This window comes from Lepus europaeus, chromosome 10 (assembly GCF_033115175.1).
Source record: "Lepus europaeus isolate LE1 chromosome 10, mLepTim1.pri, whole genome shotgun sequence".
Classification (NCBI taxonomy): Eukaryota; Metazoa; Chordata; class Mammalia; order Lagomorpha; family Leporidae; genus Lepus; species Lepus europaeus.
In genome coordinates, this window is record NC_084836.1 from 78967728 (window position 1) to 78985677 (window position 17950).

Below are 17950 nucleotides of genomic sequence, written 5' to 3' on the forward strand. Positions count from 1 at the left end.
CCCCTATGGTGGTTTCCAATGGCTTCTGGCACCGAGACCAGACTCCTCTGAGACCTGGCGTGGTTTGGCCTCCGGGAGCCTCTGTTTCCTCTCCATCTCTCGGTTTCTGCTGCTTCTTCACCCTTGACCTTTGCGTTGGCCATTACCGCTTGTTTCAACCGAACAGCCCCAAACCTGCTCCAATTCTGGCACAGAGCAGGTGCTAAATAAATACCTCTGGGGTGAAGAAACAAGCAAACGGGTGCACTAATCCTTTCAACAATCCTGAGATGAGGAAGCAGAGAGCCAGGTGGATCTGTCACGGGCCCAAGTCTCCGCTAACAACAGGTAGAGCTTAATGACGTCTTAGCTATGTTGTTTGGGATTTCTCTTAGGATCCTCTGTAAGACCCACGTTCAAACCCCTTAGTTGCTATACTGTCCAAAGGCAGGGCTCGGCTAGGCTGGGGCTGTGCCTGCTAACTGCATCCCCAAGCAATTTCCCTTCCCTGTAGATGTGTTTGCCGCCCATGGTGTTCCTTCAGAGCTTTATTTATCTGTGGATTTCCTTTGAAGGATGTTTTTTAGAAGCCAAGGTGAGAATTAGCGAGCTGCTTTGACATGGCGCCTTTTATAACTTTGAGAAATGATCATTAGCCTGGCTCTCAAGGAGAAGGGATTTGCATTTGGCTTGCATTGTGTAAACAAGGCTTTTGTTGATTTATCAACAGGACTTCGCTTGGGGTTTTGGATTGGATTCTAGAGGTTGGCACCTACGCTGTAAAAAAAAAAAAAAACTAAACAGAAGGAGAAAATAAATCACCAACTGGCACTTTAAAGGCAAAGATTTATACCAAATTTAATGAACTTCCTGTCTTGCTGAGCAGGAGGAAAATGTCATGTTTACCCCCACGCTCTGTGCCGGGCTGGCGGGGAGGCAGAAGTGGGTCACACTCATCCAACTGGAACTCAGAAAGTGAGTTGGTGAACGAGCCTTGGGCAGGGCCTCTGGCCTTCCCGGAACGCCCCTGCTTGCCCCAGCTACTGACCCTACTCAGCCAGTCTAAAGAGAGATATGGAGTTCCGTCACATTCGCTTATGTGGGTTCTCCAAGACGCAGATCAAAACGGAGGATCTGGGTGTGACTGGTGGGTTTAGGGGTGGTCCTAGGAAATACTGGCTGGGGGGGAGGGGAGGACATGGGACAGAGAGGCAACCGATAAAAGCTGAGTCATCAGAGCAATTACCACTGTGGGAAAGAAACTGCAGCGTAATCCTGCTGGAACTTCCGGGAGCCAGCGTGGACTGGGTATCTCAGAGCTATCTCAACCCAGGTTAAGAAGCTTAGGGGTGCTTACTGGTTTACTGGTTAACGCTCTCAGCGAGTAGTCATGGGCTGCTCCTGGGAGGAATTAATGCCTGGAGCTGCTATGGGCAGAAGAGACTCCAGCACCCACGGTCGTTAAGCAACGGGGTGCAGGTGATGGCCACTGGGAGTCAGCCACGTTCTCTGAGTTGCTCAAGGGAGTGTGACTGTTTGTCTGACCCCCAAACACATCCAGTTACCTGCCTTGGTTGGATCTCTAGTGACGCCCTTGTTAGGAATTTGTGTCTCCCTATTGATGGATCAACTGAGCAATGATTCATTCTGACATTTTACAAAAAGCAGACTGAGTAAAACTCACAACCCTGTGTCTGAGTCAGCCACGCTTACAGAAGACATGGCTGTCCGTTACCTAGGTCTCCCCATTATGGTGAAAGTGAGTTTCAGGTGTTAGCCAAAAAAAAAAAAAAAAAAATCTGTATGGATCACAGGAAGGCAAATATGGGGAATGCTATAAACCACTATTTCAAACACAAGAGCATCTGAGGGATAACAACTTATTACTATTTTTTGTTTATTTTATTTGAAAGGCAGAGTTGCAGAGAGGCAGAGGCAGAGAGAGAGAGAGAGAGAGAGGTCTTCTATCTGCTGGTTCACTCCCAGATGGCCACCAGCGCTGCACTGATCTGAAGCCAGGAGCCAGGAGCTTCTTCCAGGTCTCCCACATGGATGCAGGGGCCCAAGCACTTGGGCCATCTTCTACTGCTTTCCCAGGCCATCAGCAGAAAACTGAATTGGAAGTGGAGTATCTGGGAATTGAACCTGCGCCCATATGGGATGCCACCATGGCAGACAGCAGCTTTATCCACTATGCCACAGCGCTGGCCCTGACAGTGACTTATTTATGGAACTGGGGACTCCTACAGCAAAGAAATGAGCAGTCCATCCAGTTCTGGTGTTACTGGTTACTGAACAAAACATGGAGATCCACGACTATGCGGATCATCTCTTAGGGGATATGGGAAGAGAAATCTAAGTTCCAAAAGCAATCTGCTATCCTCTAAACATCTTGTTGGCCTTAAAGCAAGCCGTGCCAGCAGTGTTTTGGCATCTGGTAGAATTCCACTTTGGGACTGTGCATAAGACAGTATATAACTCTGGGCATCTGGTAGACTTCCTCTTTGGGACTGTGCATAACTCTGGGTTATTTGGTCTATGTCACTAAGAATTGCAATATCTGATTTTTTTAGTGTAGACAGAATACAAAATAGTTTGAAGACAGAGAGTGAAGGAAGGGGCTTCCAAACGTTGGTGTTCTACACTCAATTTCAGTTTCCAGCCAAAGTGCATGCTGGGAGTCAGTGGTGATAACTTGAGAGGTTGGACCCTCATCATTTAGGTGGGAGACATAGATTGAGCTCCTAGTAACTGGCTTCAGCCTGGCCCAGCCCCATCCGTAGCAGGCAGCACTTGGAGCTCTGTCTGTCAGGTGGGAGCTCTGTCTGTCTCCTTTCTCTCTGTTTTGTCTCTCTGTCTCAATCTTTAAAATCAAGGAGTACAAATTTAAAATGCCAAAAAGTGTATGGAAAATGGAATTAAATGACAGCTCTATGATGGTGTAAAAGAAGTGGAGATCCACGCGTGGTTTTTTCCTACCATGCATTTTCCAGGAACCTTTGGAAGACCCCTGGTGTAATAAATGCTCTTTGAGTAGAGAGAAGGAAAGAACATTTGTTTGTGACAGGTGGCAGATCTGGAATTCCTCCAGCTGAGATGTGGGAGAGAAGGGGTGTTGCCAGGCAGGGTAGCTACCGCTCACTACGTCCATACCCGTCCCTACTATTACACAAGCCACAGTGCGTAACGGACAGAATGACCCCTTGTGGATGTTTTCTTATCTTGCTATTGAAACTCCCCAAAGTTGAAGAACTGTGGCCAGTATTTAGACATATTATGAAATCACTTCAGCTCTCAATCAAAAGTTTGCTTATTTTGTTTGGTTGAATTAATAATTTCTGAAGTCAGCACTCCACATTGTGTAAGCATGACTGTTTGAAATATTTCTAAGCAACCTGCAATGTGTAATTGCTACAGAGAATGCACAGCAAACCTGAGTTTCATTCATCCACCAATTACAGTCAATAGCAGTGAAGTAGTTTTCCAAACAGAAGTTGAGGAGCTCACTTTCTTTCTGTTACTCTGTCTTTCCAATAAATAATCGCTCTTTTATTTTTTAAAAATATTTATTTATTTAGTTGAAAGAGTTACACAGAGGGAGGAGAGGCAGAGAGAGAGAGAGAGGTCTTCTATCTGCTGGTTCACTCTCCAATGGCCACAATGGCCGGAGCTGTGCCAATCCGAAGCCAGGAGCCAGGAGCCTCCTCTGGGCCTCCCATGATGTCTTTTAAAAAATGTATTTTTGTATTACTGTAAAGAGATTTCATGTATGTTTCTCTGGATCCTTGCTTCATCTTGTCCTATCCTACTGTGGAATTCCAACTGACTTCTTTTGACCAAAGGCTGTACAGGTGCTTCTCTACTGATGATGGGGTAAGTCCCAATAAACCTGTCATAAATTGACAAGATCTCTAAGTTGAAAATGAACTTGATACACAGAACCTACCACACGTAGAGTTTAGTGTGACCTACCCCGGATGTTCTCACAACACTTGCACCTGCCTATGTTTGGGCGAGAGGGCACTGATCAAAGCTCTAATGTCAAAACTCAAAGTACGGTGGCTACTAAGTGTGTACTGTTTCATACCCATGCAAAGTTGAAAAATCATAAGTCAGCCCATCGAAGGCACGGACTGTCTGTAGTATAGAAACTCTGATGTGATGTGATGTGAAATACACTGCCTCGTTCACAAGGCCCCCGAAACATGGGCTTCTTCTTCCTCTGAAATGGCAGACCCTTCTGGTCTCTGGAGCTCCCTCCAAGTCTTCACTCGGGAAAGTTGTACCCACCCAGTGCCATCCCAACACCATGCTACCTCCAGACACTCACGCAGCCAACAACATCCTAGACTATGCTCTTGATTCCCGTATAGCTGATCTAAGCCCAGCCCAGTCTAATAAGAAATACTCTTTGTGTATTTGTGGAAATGTTCTTAAATTTGCTCATTTATTTATTGGCTACTACCTGACCAGTAAGGCAAGTTTATCCAGAATAGGAAACTATTTTGTTTGCAACTATTAGAATTAGGCCTGACATAGGTTTGGAGCACAACAATATTTGTTGACTAAATGCATGAATGAATATTGTCAAGATATTAAAATTTTCTAATACAATGAGGCAGATACAGTATCTCAATATTTTGATTTGAGTCCTGATTATTACTGATTTGAACCCTTTTAATTACTTTGACAATTATATTCCCATCTGTTAATATCCTGTTGGTATTTGTGCTTACTTTTCTGTTAGTTGTTTTCCTTTCTCTTCCTATTTTGTACTTACTTATGTTGTAGATAATTAATTTGTTTTATGTTTTAAGATATTTTTGACCAGTGTGTCATGTGTCCTTGCTATATTTTGGGGAGTATGTATCATTAAAAAGTTTAAAATGTTGATGTACTGAAATTTAAGTGGCTGTTTTCTTAAAATACATAAAATGCTGAGGCCAGTGCTGTGGCATAGCAGGTAAAGCTGCTGCCTGCAGTGCCGGCATCCCATATGGGTGCTGGTTGGAGTCCTGTCTGCTCCATTTCTGATCTAGCTTTCTGCTGTGGCCTGGGAAAGCAGTGGAGGATGGCCTAAGTCCTTGTGTCTCTGTACCCGTGTGGGAGACCTGGAAGAAGCCCTTGGCTCCTGGCTTCAGATAGGCGCAGAAACAGCTGTTGTGGCCAACTGGGAAGTGAACCAGTGGATGGAAGACCCCCCCTCCTTCTCTTTCTGTGTAATTCTGACTTTCAAATAAATAAATCTTTAGAAAAACTACATAAAATGCAAAAGCCATGAAGGTCTCCTATATCTCAAAACAAGTTCTTCTCTTGAACACACATATCAATATTAGGATTCACAAGAGAATCACAAGTGGATATTAGGTACTTATGCAACAGCATGATATAATCAATAGTATGATATAATACGAAGTATGCAATACAATGTGGGATGTATTCTTATAAAAAAATAAAAATAAAGAAACATATATGTAACAGTCTTTTCACCTGATCACCAGTCTTTGTATTTGGTGTTGGAGACCAAGAAAGTCTGTGTGCTTACACTTATTCCATGTTTCTTTGTATTCTTCATAGTTTTTGTTTTATATTATTTGAACCCATGTGGTTTCATGAATAATACACGTTGGTACAATCTTCCTTCCATTGACATAAAATATTATTTACTATTTTAAGATTTGTTTTGTTTCAATTCTATTTGGCATTAGATACAGCTGCTTTTTGTCAGTATTTGTTTTACAAATTTTCAAAAATTATTTTCAGTATCTTTTCTGATGTGTATGTATGTATTATAAACAGGATATAGCCATTTAAAAAATTTAAGATAAATATCTCCTGAATTGTAAGAGGTAAGTCTCACATTTTCATGTTGGTTGTGGCTACTGCTTTATTTGAACACTCTTGTGCCATCTCATCATTAATTTTTCTTTATGGTACTTGCTTTCTGAATGCATGTAGGTGGCTGGCGCCGCGGCTCACAAGGCTGGTCCTCTGCCTGCGGCGCTGGCGCACCGGGTTCTGGTCCCAGTTGGGGTGCCAGATTCTGTCCTGGTTGCTCCTCTTCCAGTCCAGCTCTCTGTTGTGGCCTGGGAAGGCAGTGGAGGATGGCCCAAGTGCTTGGGCCCTGCACCCGCATGGGAGACCAGGAGGAAGCACCTGGCTCCTGGCTTCGGATCGGCGCAGTGCACCAGTCGTAGTGACCATTAGGGGAGTGAACCAACGGCAAAGGAAGACCTTTCTCTCTGTCTCTCTCTCACTGTCTAACTCTGCCTGTCAAAAACAAAAAACAAAAAACAAAAAACAAAACACAAAAAACTGAATGCATGTAGGCTTTTATTCAATGTGTCAAATTCTCCATTTATTTTTGGCAGTGTTTTAGAAACTACATATTTTATTTCTATTTTTTCATGATTAATCTTATAATGACACTGTGTTTAAAAGGACTACAATTTTATTTTAACTTTTTAAGATTTATTTATTTATTTGAAAGAGTTACACAGAGAGAGAAAGAGAGGGAGAGAGAGAGAGAGAGAGGTCTTCCATCTGCTGGTTCACTCCCCAATTGGCCACAACGGCTGGAGCTGTGCCGATCTGAAGCCAGGAGCCAGGAGCTTTTTCAGATCTCCCACATGAGTGCAGAGGCCCAAGCACTGGGACCATCTTCTACTGCTTTTCCAGACCATAGCAGAGAGCTGGATCAGAAGTGGAACAGCCGGGACTTGAACAAGTGCCGGTATGGGATACCGACACTGCAGGCGGCAGCTTTACCTGCTACATCACAGCACCAACCCCTACAATTTTATCTTTATCAGTGTCAAAAATTGGTTTTGTCTTCTGAATACACCGCAGCAGATTTTATTTCCCATATTCTCCTTCCACGCCTCCCGCCATGTTGCGGTCATCTCGAAATGCAGAGAACCCTGGCCACAGGTGCTGGCTGAGCACACGGACTTTGGCCAGGACGGACAGGTGCTATGAGTGGGAAACGTGTGCGTGTTTCAGAGACTTAGGGGAAAAAGAATGTTAACCGGCTCACCCACCCTGGTAACACTGATTAACTGCTGTAACCTAATGTTTTAGATAAACTGCTTGTACCAGCCAACTTTGCATCACTGTTGTAAAATACCTGGCACCAGCTGCTTGTGAAGTTTACTTAGCACCGATTGCAAGGCACCTGCATTGGCTTAGTTCTGGTGAGGACCTCACAGGGACAGGTGAGAGGCTGAGCATGCAGGAGAAAGCATTGCGTGGTGAGCCAGGGAGCAGAGAGAGGCAGTCCTACAGTCCCTCCTAAGGGCACGCCCCAACTGACCCAAGGGTCTCCCACAGGATCCTCTCTTCCTGAGCCACAGCACCTCCTAATCCGTCCCCACTGAGAACCAGGCCTGTAATTACGGTGAGTCCTCGGAGGACCTTTAAACCACACTCACACCGTAGCTTGGCTAAAGTGGAATACATTGTTAAAGTTTATTTCACTTTTCTCTCTTTATTCTCATTATTTTTCAAGACTTATTTGTTTCTTTGAAAGTCAGAGTTACAGAGACAGAGGAGATGAGACAGAAAGAGAGAAAGAGAGAAAGAGAGGTCTTCTATCTGCTGGTTAATCCCCAAATGGCTGCAATGGCCTGGGCTAAGCCAAGATGAAGCCAGGAGCCAGGAGATTCTTCCTGGTCTCTCATGTGGGTGCTGGGACCCAAGCACTTGGGCCATTTTCCACTGCTTTCCCAGACACGTTAGCAGGGAGCTGGATCAAAAGTAGAGCAGCCAGGACTCAAATCCGGGTCCATAAGGGATGCCAGCATGGCAGGTGGTAGTTTAACCCGCTATGCCACAGCACCGATACCTCTCTCTCTCTTTAAAAAGTAACTCCTAGAAAATAAAAAATCAGATGTGGCTCAGCATCTTGTTTCCAATACGTCTCTATCGCCAAAGCTGCTGTAAGACTTCAGCTCCAGTCATTGTCAGTTTGATTTTTAAATAGTAGCCAGACGTTTCCCCTTCCCACTTCCTGCATTCCGCTTTGCTTTCCCTTTTACTCTGTGCGTCTTTTGTTCCCTGTCCAAATCCGGCACTGCCGAGCCAGGTAGGCACAGAATCCCAGAATTCAGTGCGGTTACCAGGCTGTCTTCAGTTCCTGGCTCCCTCTGTGGGAAGTCTATCTTCCTTGCTAGGAGACTTTGGGAACTCCCATTCACTTTTTGTGTTTCCCGGTTTCAATTGCAGGGCAGGTGTTTCTCCGTTTTCATTCCCGAGACTCGGAGACTCCGTGACTTGTTTTACAACGCTGAGAAACTTCTTGGGCTGCCTCTCTGCCTAACTGGTGCCTTCTACGATGTCCGTTTTTCTATTCTTTGTGTCCTATCTGGAAAGGAATTTTCATCCTTTGGAGTGTTTTCCACCTGTAAGCTTTCAGTTATGCCATCTGTTAATCCATCTTTCTCCCTCATTGTTGCTTCCAGCTCCCTCCTTCTGTTCTTTCTTTCAGTCCATGCTCCGTGTAATAGAACTGACTCTTCACTTCGAGGAGCTCCCTTTGCGTCTTTTCCTTATCAGCCCATTTTTGGTTTGTAGGAGTGATCTCACCGGCTGAGGATTTCTGCCTTGTGAAAATGGGCCACTTTTGAATTATAGATTCTGTCTGCTGAGGTAGGTGTCCTCTCTTGTGAGAAATAAGACCCAAGCCACCATCGCTTTCAAAGGGATAAACCTTGCCAGGCCATGTTGTACAACACAAGCTCTCAAATCATTTAACTCCAGCTTGTTTGGGCAAGACCACAGGCTATTAGTTTTATCTGTAACACCACTGGGATACCTGGGCCCCCAAGAAAACATCACTTGTATTTTGCGACCCATCTCCTTGACACAATCTGGTCAATCTCTGCCTAGACCATCCCATGACTAATCCCAGTGCCAAACCCTCTAAGTCTCTTCCCTTAATTCTAGCCTTGTAGACCATGGAGATGTTTTTAGGGGCTTCCCAAATGTTGTAGGGTTAACCCATGCCCATGGGAGTCTTTATGGGGGTTTCTCTTCTACTGTATTGCATACCTTTAGATGTTCTCAGATTTGAAATTCCTAACTAATTCATATTTTGTAAGTGCCTCTGCTCCTTCCATTTCCAGGGCCCATGTGGGGCAGGTGGGACACCCTGCTGGCTGGACTGTGAACTAGGACACCCCTCAGGTTGAGGGCTCTGAACACATCCAGTGCATCAGCAGCTCCCCGTGCCTTGCCAATGTCTTGAGCTGGGGTTTTTACCTTACAGGTTCCACCTCTGGGTGACCATTTACAAAAAAAATCACTCACTCACTTATTTGAGAGGGAAAGGGACAGAGTAGAGGCAGACAGAGCTTTCCAAAAGCCTACACTGGCCAGCAACTGGAAACTCAATCCAGGTCTCCTATAGGGATAGCAGGAACCCAAGTACTTGAGCTATCTCTGCTTGTTCCTACCACATGCGTCAGCAGGAAGCTGGAGCCAGGAGCTGGGCTTGGAGTCAACCCTAGGGGTTCCAATGCAGGATGCAAGTGTCTTAGCTGTTAGGCTAAGCTCCTGCTCCTGGGCAGCCATAGTTTGGGTAAGTCTGTTATTTCCTCAAACCCCTCTGCCAGCTGTCCCAGAATTTGGAGCCCTAGATGCCCTGTTTTGTGACACCCCCTCCTGCCTTTGCAATGGATAGAACCCCAAAGGTCTTGCATCTTGCAGAATTCTCCACATTTCAGGTTGTGGATTTTATCTTTTTTTTTTTAGAAGATTTATTTATTTATTTGAAAGGCCTTGATACAGAGAGAAAGAGAGAGAGAGAAAGACAGAGAAAGATCTTTCATCCGCAGGTTCACCCTCCAAATGGCCAGGCCAAAGCCAGGAGCCAGGAGCTTCTTCTGGGTAGCCCACATGAGTGAGTAGCTCAGGTATTTGGGTTATCTTCTGCTTTTCCCAGGCACATTAACAGGGAGCTGTATCAGAAGTGGAGCAGCCAGGACTTGAACTGGCACTGATATGGGATGCTGGCATGGCAGGCGGATACTTAACTTTCTATGCCACAGTGCCGGCTCCAGTGGCTTTCAATAAAACCGTTCTTATTTTCAGAGTTGGGGCAGAACTTGGGTGCTGGAGCATGCAGCTTGTCGATCATTGGAACGGAGTTGCTACGCCCACTGCCGCTCCCTGCCCCTGAAATGCTCTCCACCTCCTGTGTACAACCAAGTCCTGCTCATCCTTCAATGCCTGTCGCAGCACAGACTCTTCTAGAACATTCTGCCTGATGTCTCCTGGTAGATTCCACCTTTTGACTCTATATTAACTTCCTTCAAAATTCATATTTGTTTGTCTTTACGTTTACTGCTAGGCATCCATGTTATTTTCACCATTTTCTTTGCACATGTATTTCCTTTATTCTTCTTGCCAGGTTGTGGTTTTCTTGAGTAAAAATAGAAGGTCCTTGTCATTTTTGTTTTATTCCTGTTAATGCATTAGCTGGTTCAGAGGAGGATATTTAGCAAGTATTTGTGCAAGCAAAACCTGCAGCCTGCTCCACTTCTGATACAGCTCCCTACCTGCTAATGGCCTGGGAAAAGCAGCAGAGGATGGCCTGAGTGTTTGGGCTCCTGCTATCCACATGGGAGACCAGGATGAAGCTCCCGGCTCCTGGCTTTGTCCTCACTCAGCCATGGCCGTTGCAGCCATCCAGAGGGAGTGAGCCAGCAGGTGGAAGATCTCCCCCCTCCCCATTTCTACGTTTCTCTTCTTCTCTCTCTCTCTCTCCCCCTAACTCTGATTTTGAAATATTTTTTTAAAAAAATCAGCATTTGACACTCTCACTACTATCTTATTCTCCACTCTGGCATAGGAGAGTAGCAGGTGTCAGCCTGGTGACATGAATGGCCCATCTTGGGGACTGCTTAACAGTCTGACATCCTGGGAGCTTGTCACTATGCTGAGTGTACCATCCAATGCTATAGCTCCTCCCTACGATTCATCCCGTTCCTGTTATTTGAAATAAAGGGCAGGTGTGCTTCCTCCTCTTTTAAGAAAAAGAAACCATATTGTTCTTCTGTGACACTTAAATTCCCTTCAAAAGCCAAAATATCTGCTGAAAATGTAAAGAGCACACTGATCCCCTCTTCTCTCTCTTTGTCTCGCCTCTCTAATTCCCTCCCAGTCATGGAAATATTAAGAAGGAGGAACGCATAGAAAGAGAAGGCATTCTAAGCAGAGCCCTGAAGTGTCCTGAGTCCTTATCTACCATATATATGCAAGCCCCTGTGAGCTGATCAACACAGCCAGCCCACCTGACTCCCCCAAACAAACAAATAAATAGAGAAGCAGACGCTGATTTCCCTGTGGAGATTTTACCCGGAGCTCAGTTATGGAGTGTACACAGACCTGAAATTGTCATGCATTCTGGGTGGCAGGGCTTTCTGCATCCCTACGTGGGTTGCGTATACCAGTTCCACTAAGGAGAGGCAAGCACTCTGGTTGGCTATTTGCACGGAAGCAGCTGGAAAGCTGGGGCGTTGAACCATGCTCCCCCTTCCTCCGTGTCTGCACTCATCTACCATTCCTGGTTGCTTGAAACAGGAGCGGCATGGAACTGATTCGGGAAGGCACACTGTGTCTCCAGAGCTGTCCCGAGTTGAGAAGTGCAGGCTAGGAGTTCATTCAGGAGAGAGAGCTTGAGAACACACCTGGAGGTGAGTGTAGAAGGGAAGCAACCAGTACGGGGAGTGCTACCAAGAACAGACCACTGTGAGGTCCAAGAGGGAGAGAGATCAGGGTGTGGACCTGCTACCTCCTTCTGTCATTGGGTTGAGGGCTCCTCCAAGTGGGTCTTCCACCCTGGGAACTCTGGGCTGCTATGCCATCAATTTTGAGAGGGCTACAGAGCTCAGGAAAAGATCTCAGGTAACAAAATGAGCCACTCATAAAATCAGGCCAACGTGAAAAATGAGGATTCTCAGGGAGTTGCAGTAACTGCACCTGTGTCTTTATCGTTCAGGCTAATTTGTATCCTTTGGAGACCTCTAGGCGTGGTTAACCCTGAGTAACGCTGCTGGTTTTCAGAGCACTGTCTTGGTACTGTGGTTGGTGGGAGTCACCACTGCCCTTCCATATTTAGTGCTGGGTCCCCCGGGTCTGCCTCGGCTTCCTGACAGCAGGCTGGGTCTTCGGGCTCCAGCATACAGTGGCTATTCAGTAAATATCAACTCCAGGAGTGCTGCAGTCCCCCGAGAGACCATCGCTCATAGCTTTGTCATTATGAAATGTTAATGCCCAACCTGCGAGAAACAGAGGCTTCCATTTCAGTCATTCAGCTTAGATCGGCCACCCAAGCTGTTCAATCAACTTTATGTTTTTTTTTTATTATTATTTATTTGACAGAGTTAGACAGTGGGAGAGAAAGAGAGAAAGGTCTTCCTTCTGTTGGTTCACCCCACAAATGGCCGCTACCGCTGGAGCTATGCTGATCTGAAGCCAGGAGCCAGGCACTTCCTCGTGGTCTCCCATGCAGGTGCAGGGCCCAAGCACTTGGGCCATCCTTCACTGCACTCCCGGGCCACAGCAGAGAGCTGGACTGGAAGAGGAGCAACCAGGACTAGAACCCAGTGCCCATATGGGATGCCGGCGCCACAGGTGGAAGGTTAACCAAGTGAGCCATGGTGTGGGCCCCTATGATTTTTTTTTTTTTAAAGCTGTCTTTTGGGAGAGGGTGTCTGGCTCAGTGGTTAAGATACTATGTTGCATATCTGAGTGCCTGGGTTCAAGTCTCAGCTCAGCTTCCAATTCTAGCAGCTAGCTAGTGGGCACCCTAGAAGGTAGCAGGTGGCTGCCCAAGTATTTGAGTCTCTGCCATCCATCCACATGGGAGATCCAGATGGAGTTACAGGCTCTTTGCTTCAACTTGGTGCAGTCCCAGCCATTGTGAGTATCTGGGAGTGAACCAGCAGATGGAAGATCTCTGTCTGTCTCCGTCTTTAAACAAATAAAACAAAATAAATAGAAATTCAAAAAAGAAGAGGAAAATTCTCTCTCTTTTTAATATTTATTTATCTGTTTGAAAGGCAGAGTTACAGAGGGAGAATGAGAAGAAGAGATAATCTTTCATCCTTTGGTTCACTCCCCAAATGGCTGCAACGGCTGGGGCTGGGCCAATCCAAAGCCAGGAGCCAGGAGCTTCTTCCAGGTCTTCCACATGGGAGCAGAGGCCCAAGAGCTTGCACCACTGCTTTCTCAGGCTCATCAACAGGGAGCTGGATTGGAAGTGGAGCAGCCAGGACTTGAACCAGCGCCCATACAAGATGCTGGAACCACAGATGGAGGCTTAACCTACTGTGCCACAGCACCCAGACCCACAAAATTCTCTTTTTAAAGTCAGCTTTTCCAGCCAGAAAGAGAGTGGAGTGCCAGATCTATGGGGGAACTGTGGGTCCCCAAAAAGGTCTAGGAGGGAGTGGCAGGACCCTCCAACCCTGGCGCCAGGAACCTCACCCTTTGTTACCGATTGCTGTGCCTATGGGACTGCTGGTGATTGAATGACCCCCTTACTCCCAGGCTTTGCCTGCAAAGCAAACAAGCTGCACTGGATGACCTGAGGCTCTCTTAGCTCCCTCTCAACCTTGACCTTGAGTCAACTGTGCCATGAAGACAATGGTGCTGGGCGCACAGGGGATACTTGGGGGAGCTTAAGGCAGAGTAGAAAAGGGTTTATTGATTTCCAGCAGTCACAACGGCCAGCCGTAGCCTGTAACACTGCTGCTTTTCACAGCCTTCTCTGGATGCTGTAGCTGGTGGGAGTCACCACTGCTCTTCCATTGTCAGGGCTGGGTCCCCAGGTCTGCCTCTGACAGCAGTCCGGGTCCTGGGGCTCCAGCGCATAGCAGCTATGCAGTAAATCCTTGTGAATTTCCTTTTTCCTTTTTTAAATTTTCAACACAGGAGAGTGTTGTATTTATCTTCAATCCCTGCTTCCAAGTGGGCTCTTATTGCCCTTCCTGATTGCTTTTCCAAAAGTATTTATTTATTCATTCATTTGAGAGGCAGAGAGACAAAAAGAGGAGAGTGAGGGAGTGGGGGGGGAGAGAAAGAGAGAGAGAGAGAGAGAGAGAGAGAGATCTCATTGCCTGATTCACTGCCCAAATGCATACAATGAAGGTGTGTGTGTGTGTGTGAGAGAGAGAGAGAGAAAGAGAGAGAGAGAGAGAGAGAGAGAGAGAGAGAAGGCAGGGATGAAGCTGGGTGCTTAATCCAGGTCTCCCACATAGGTGGCAGGCACCAAGTACTTGAAACATCATCTGTTGTCATCCAGGGTCTGTGTTATCAGGAAGCTGAAATCTGTAGTCAAGGCTGCCAGGTGAACCCAGCTACTCCAGGATGGGTGCTGATGTCTTAACAGGCATCTTGATCATTAGGCTAAAAACCCACCTCCCTCCCATTTTCTCAGTAACATCTTGGACAAATTCTGTGCTTTTCTGGTCACTTTCTAATTTGAACTGTTAGTTGCGATAAAATACACAAAACATTTCACCACCTTAACCATCTTCAAGGAAATAAATAGATCCTCGTTACTTGTGCAACCAGTCTCCAGCGCATTTTCATCTTCCAGAACTGAAACTCACTAAACAAGAACTCCTGTTCCCTGCCACTGCTCCCCACAAACTCCTGGCAACCACCGTTCTACTTTCTCTCTACGAACTTGACTATGTTATGTCACTGGGGTCACACAATATGTGGTTTTTGGCTTTATTCATCTATTTTGCATAATGTCCTTGAGGTTCACCCATGTTATGGCATGTGTTAGAATTTCTTTCCTTTTCAGAGCCAGCATTGTGGTGCAGAGGGTAAAGCCGTGGCCTGCAGTGGCCGGCATCCTATATGGGTGCCAGTTCGAGTCCTGGCTGCTCCACTTCGGATCCAGCTCTCTGCTGTGGCCTGGGAAAGCAGCAGAAGATGGCCCAAGTGCTTGGGCCCATGCATCCATGTAGGGGACCTGGATGGAGTTCCTGGCTCTTGGTTTTGGTCTGGTCCAGCCCTGGCCATTGCAACCATTTAAGGGATGAGCCAGCAATTGGAAGATGTCTCTGTCTCTGTCTCTGTCCCTGTCCCTCTCTTTCTCTGCCTGTCAAATGAATAATAAATTTTTTTGTTTTAAAAAAGAATTCCTTTCCCTTTTAAGGCTAACATTTCACTGTACAAACAAACCACATTTTGTTTAGTCACTCATCCATTAAAGGAGTGGGTTATAATTTAGTGAATGACAGAATGAATGAGAATCGAATCTAGCCAATGAAGAGCTGACTGCACCCACGTGTAGAGGGGATTTCTCTTCTCAAAGGAAAAGTCGAATAAAGAAAGTGACCTTTACTGCATGCTTACCACAGGGTCTTGCAAACATTGCCACATTTTCCTACTGCGATTGGTGCCTCTGAGTGATGCTGGGGCTGACCCCAACCAGGCACTGTGTGCTCAAGCTGTGACCCAAACAAAGGCTTCCCATCAGGGGGACACCACTACACACCACTGACACCTTTTTATTTTGATTTTTTTTGAAAAAAAAAATCCTTTTATTCAAACATTATTGACTCTTAGGATAATCACACATTTGTTATGAAAGTTTTCCAGTAAACAGATGTCATGGCACAGTTAGGTCAGTACACGGCAACAATGCTGAGGATAGAACTAAAGCAATTTTTTATTTCTTTTAAAAATTTTTTAAAGATTCATTTTATGTATTTGGAAGGCATAGTGACAGAGAGGAAAAGAGTTCTTCTTCCCTCTACTGGTTCATAACCCCATTGGCTGCAACAGTGGGGGCTGGGCCAGCCTGAAGCCAGGAGTTAGGAACTCCATCCGGGTCTCTCATGTGGGTGCAGGGGCCCAAGCACTCAGGTCATCTTCTGCTGCCTTCCCAGGTGCATTAGCAGTGAGCTGGATGGGAAGTGGAGCAGCCGGGACTCAAACCGGTGGGTGACAGATTAATCTGTTGTGTCAGCAATGCCAACCCCTTTACTTTCTAAGTTAAGGAATTAGTACAATAAATCAAATAATCTTTTTTATCTAATGACATTTTTTTTTTTTTACAGGCTGAGTGGATAGTGAGAGAGAGAGACAGAGAGAGACAGAGAGAAAGGGTCTTCCTTTGCCATTGGTTCACCCTCCAATGGCTGCCGTGGCTGTTGCGCTACGGCTGGTGCACTGCACCGATCCAAAGACAGGAGCCAGGTGCTTCTCCTGGTCTCCCATGGGGTGCAGGGCCCAAGCACTTGGGCCATCCTCCACTGCACTCCCGGGCCACAGCAGAGAGCTGGCCTGGAAGAGGGGCAACCAGGACAGAATCCGGCACCCCGACCGAGACTAGAACCCGGTGTGCCAGCACCGCAGGCGGATGATTAGCCTATTGAGCTGCGGCGCCGGCCTATCTAATGACATCCTAAAATACTCTGGGCTCCTAAATAGATTCTGTGACTAATGAACTCATAGGCAAGGATCTTTAATTGCAAAACATTTAAGATACCTTATCAGTTATGGCACGGTGCCAATATTTAATATTCTATTGACACTCATGTCACTTGATCTAAGGCACCAAGATAAAATTGCCAGGCCTCCAGTTTAAATTGCCAATTACCCTCATCACGATGTGAAGCATTATCTATTCATCATTAATAATCCATCAGGTGTTACTTATTTGTATGATAAACATTCTTTTATGTTATTATGGAAAACTCATCCTGTAGAAAGATAGCTGATATTGAAATCTAGTGAAATGTAAAGGGCTGGCATTGTGGCACAGCAGGTTAAGCCCCTGTCTGCGACGCTGACGTCCTGTATGGGCACCGGTTCAAGATCTGGTGGCAACACTTCCGATCCAGCTCCCTGCTAATGCAACTGGGAAAGCAGCAGGAGATGGTCTAAGTCCTCAGGCCCTTACACCCACTTGGGAGACCCAGAAGAAGCTCCTGGCTCCTGGCTTCAGCCTGGACCAGCTCTGGCCTTTGCAGCCATTTGGGTAGTGAACCAACAGATGGAAGACCTCTCTCTCTCTGTAACTCTGTCCTTCAAATACAGATTTTTTTTTTTTTTTTTTTTTTTTTTTTTTGCAGGCAAAGTGGACAGTGAGAAAGAGAGAGACAGAAAGAAAGGTCTTCCTTTGCCCTTGGTTCACCCCACAGTGGCCGCTGCGGCTGGCGAGCTGCGGCCTGCGCATAGCGCTGATCCGAAGCCAGGAGCCAGGTGCTTCTCCTGGTCTCCCATGTGAGTGCAGGGCCCAAGCACTTGGGCCATCCTCCACTGCACTCCCGGGCCATAACAAAGAGCTGGCCTGGAAGAGGGGCAACCAGGACAGAATCCGGCGCTCTGACCGGGACTAGAACCCGGTGTGCCGGCGCTGCAGGCAGAGGATTAGCCTATTGAGCCACGGCGCCGGCCACAGATTTCTTTTTAAAACAGAAAAGCAAGTGTAGAAATGTGTTAAAAATGCTCACACACAATGTTAAGCTATTATAAAATTTATCGCAAAAGATGAAAAAATAAAGATGTTTAATTTGGCCCCAAATTGTTTGGAATCCAGAATATTACAAAGTACATACAGAAAAATGCATGTTAGAAAAAAATTACTCATGAATTTCAAAATTTTTACATCCAAATAAACCTATCTTTTGATTCCATTTTCTATGAATATTTTCTTTTTCTTTTTTTCTAAGATTTATTTATTTATTTGAGAGGCCAAGTTACAGAGAGAGGGAGGAAAAGAGAGATCTTCCATCTGCTGGTCCACTCCCCAAATGTCCACAATGGCCAGGACTGGGTCAGGCTGAAGCCAGGAGCTTCTTCTGGGTCTCCCACGTGGGTGCAGGGGCCCAAGCATTTGGACCATCTTCCACTGCTTTCCCAGGCCATAGCAGAGAGCTGGATCAGAAGTGGAGCAGCTGGGACTCAAACTGGTGCCCATATGGAATGCTGGTGCCGCAGGCCGAGG

General features: G+C 46.2%; 1 long non-coding RNA gene across 1 annotated transcript in view; it reads left to right on the forward strand.

The window, feature by feature from the left end:
- Window positions 1-278: 278 nt before the first annotated feature.
- LOC133767806 (uncharacterized) overlaps window positions 279-17950 on the forward strand; it is a 33753-nt gene continuing 16081 nt past the window's right edge. Inside the window, exon 1 of the long non-coding RNA XR_009866912.1 lies at window positions 279-327. This is a non-coding gene — a long non-coding RNA (uncharacterized LOC133767806). The remainder of the gene's footprint in view (window positions 328-17950) is intronic.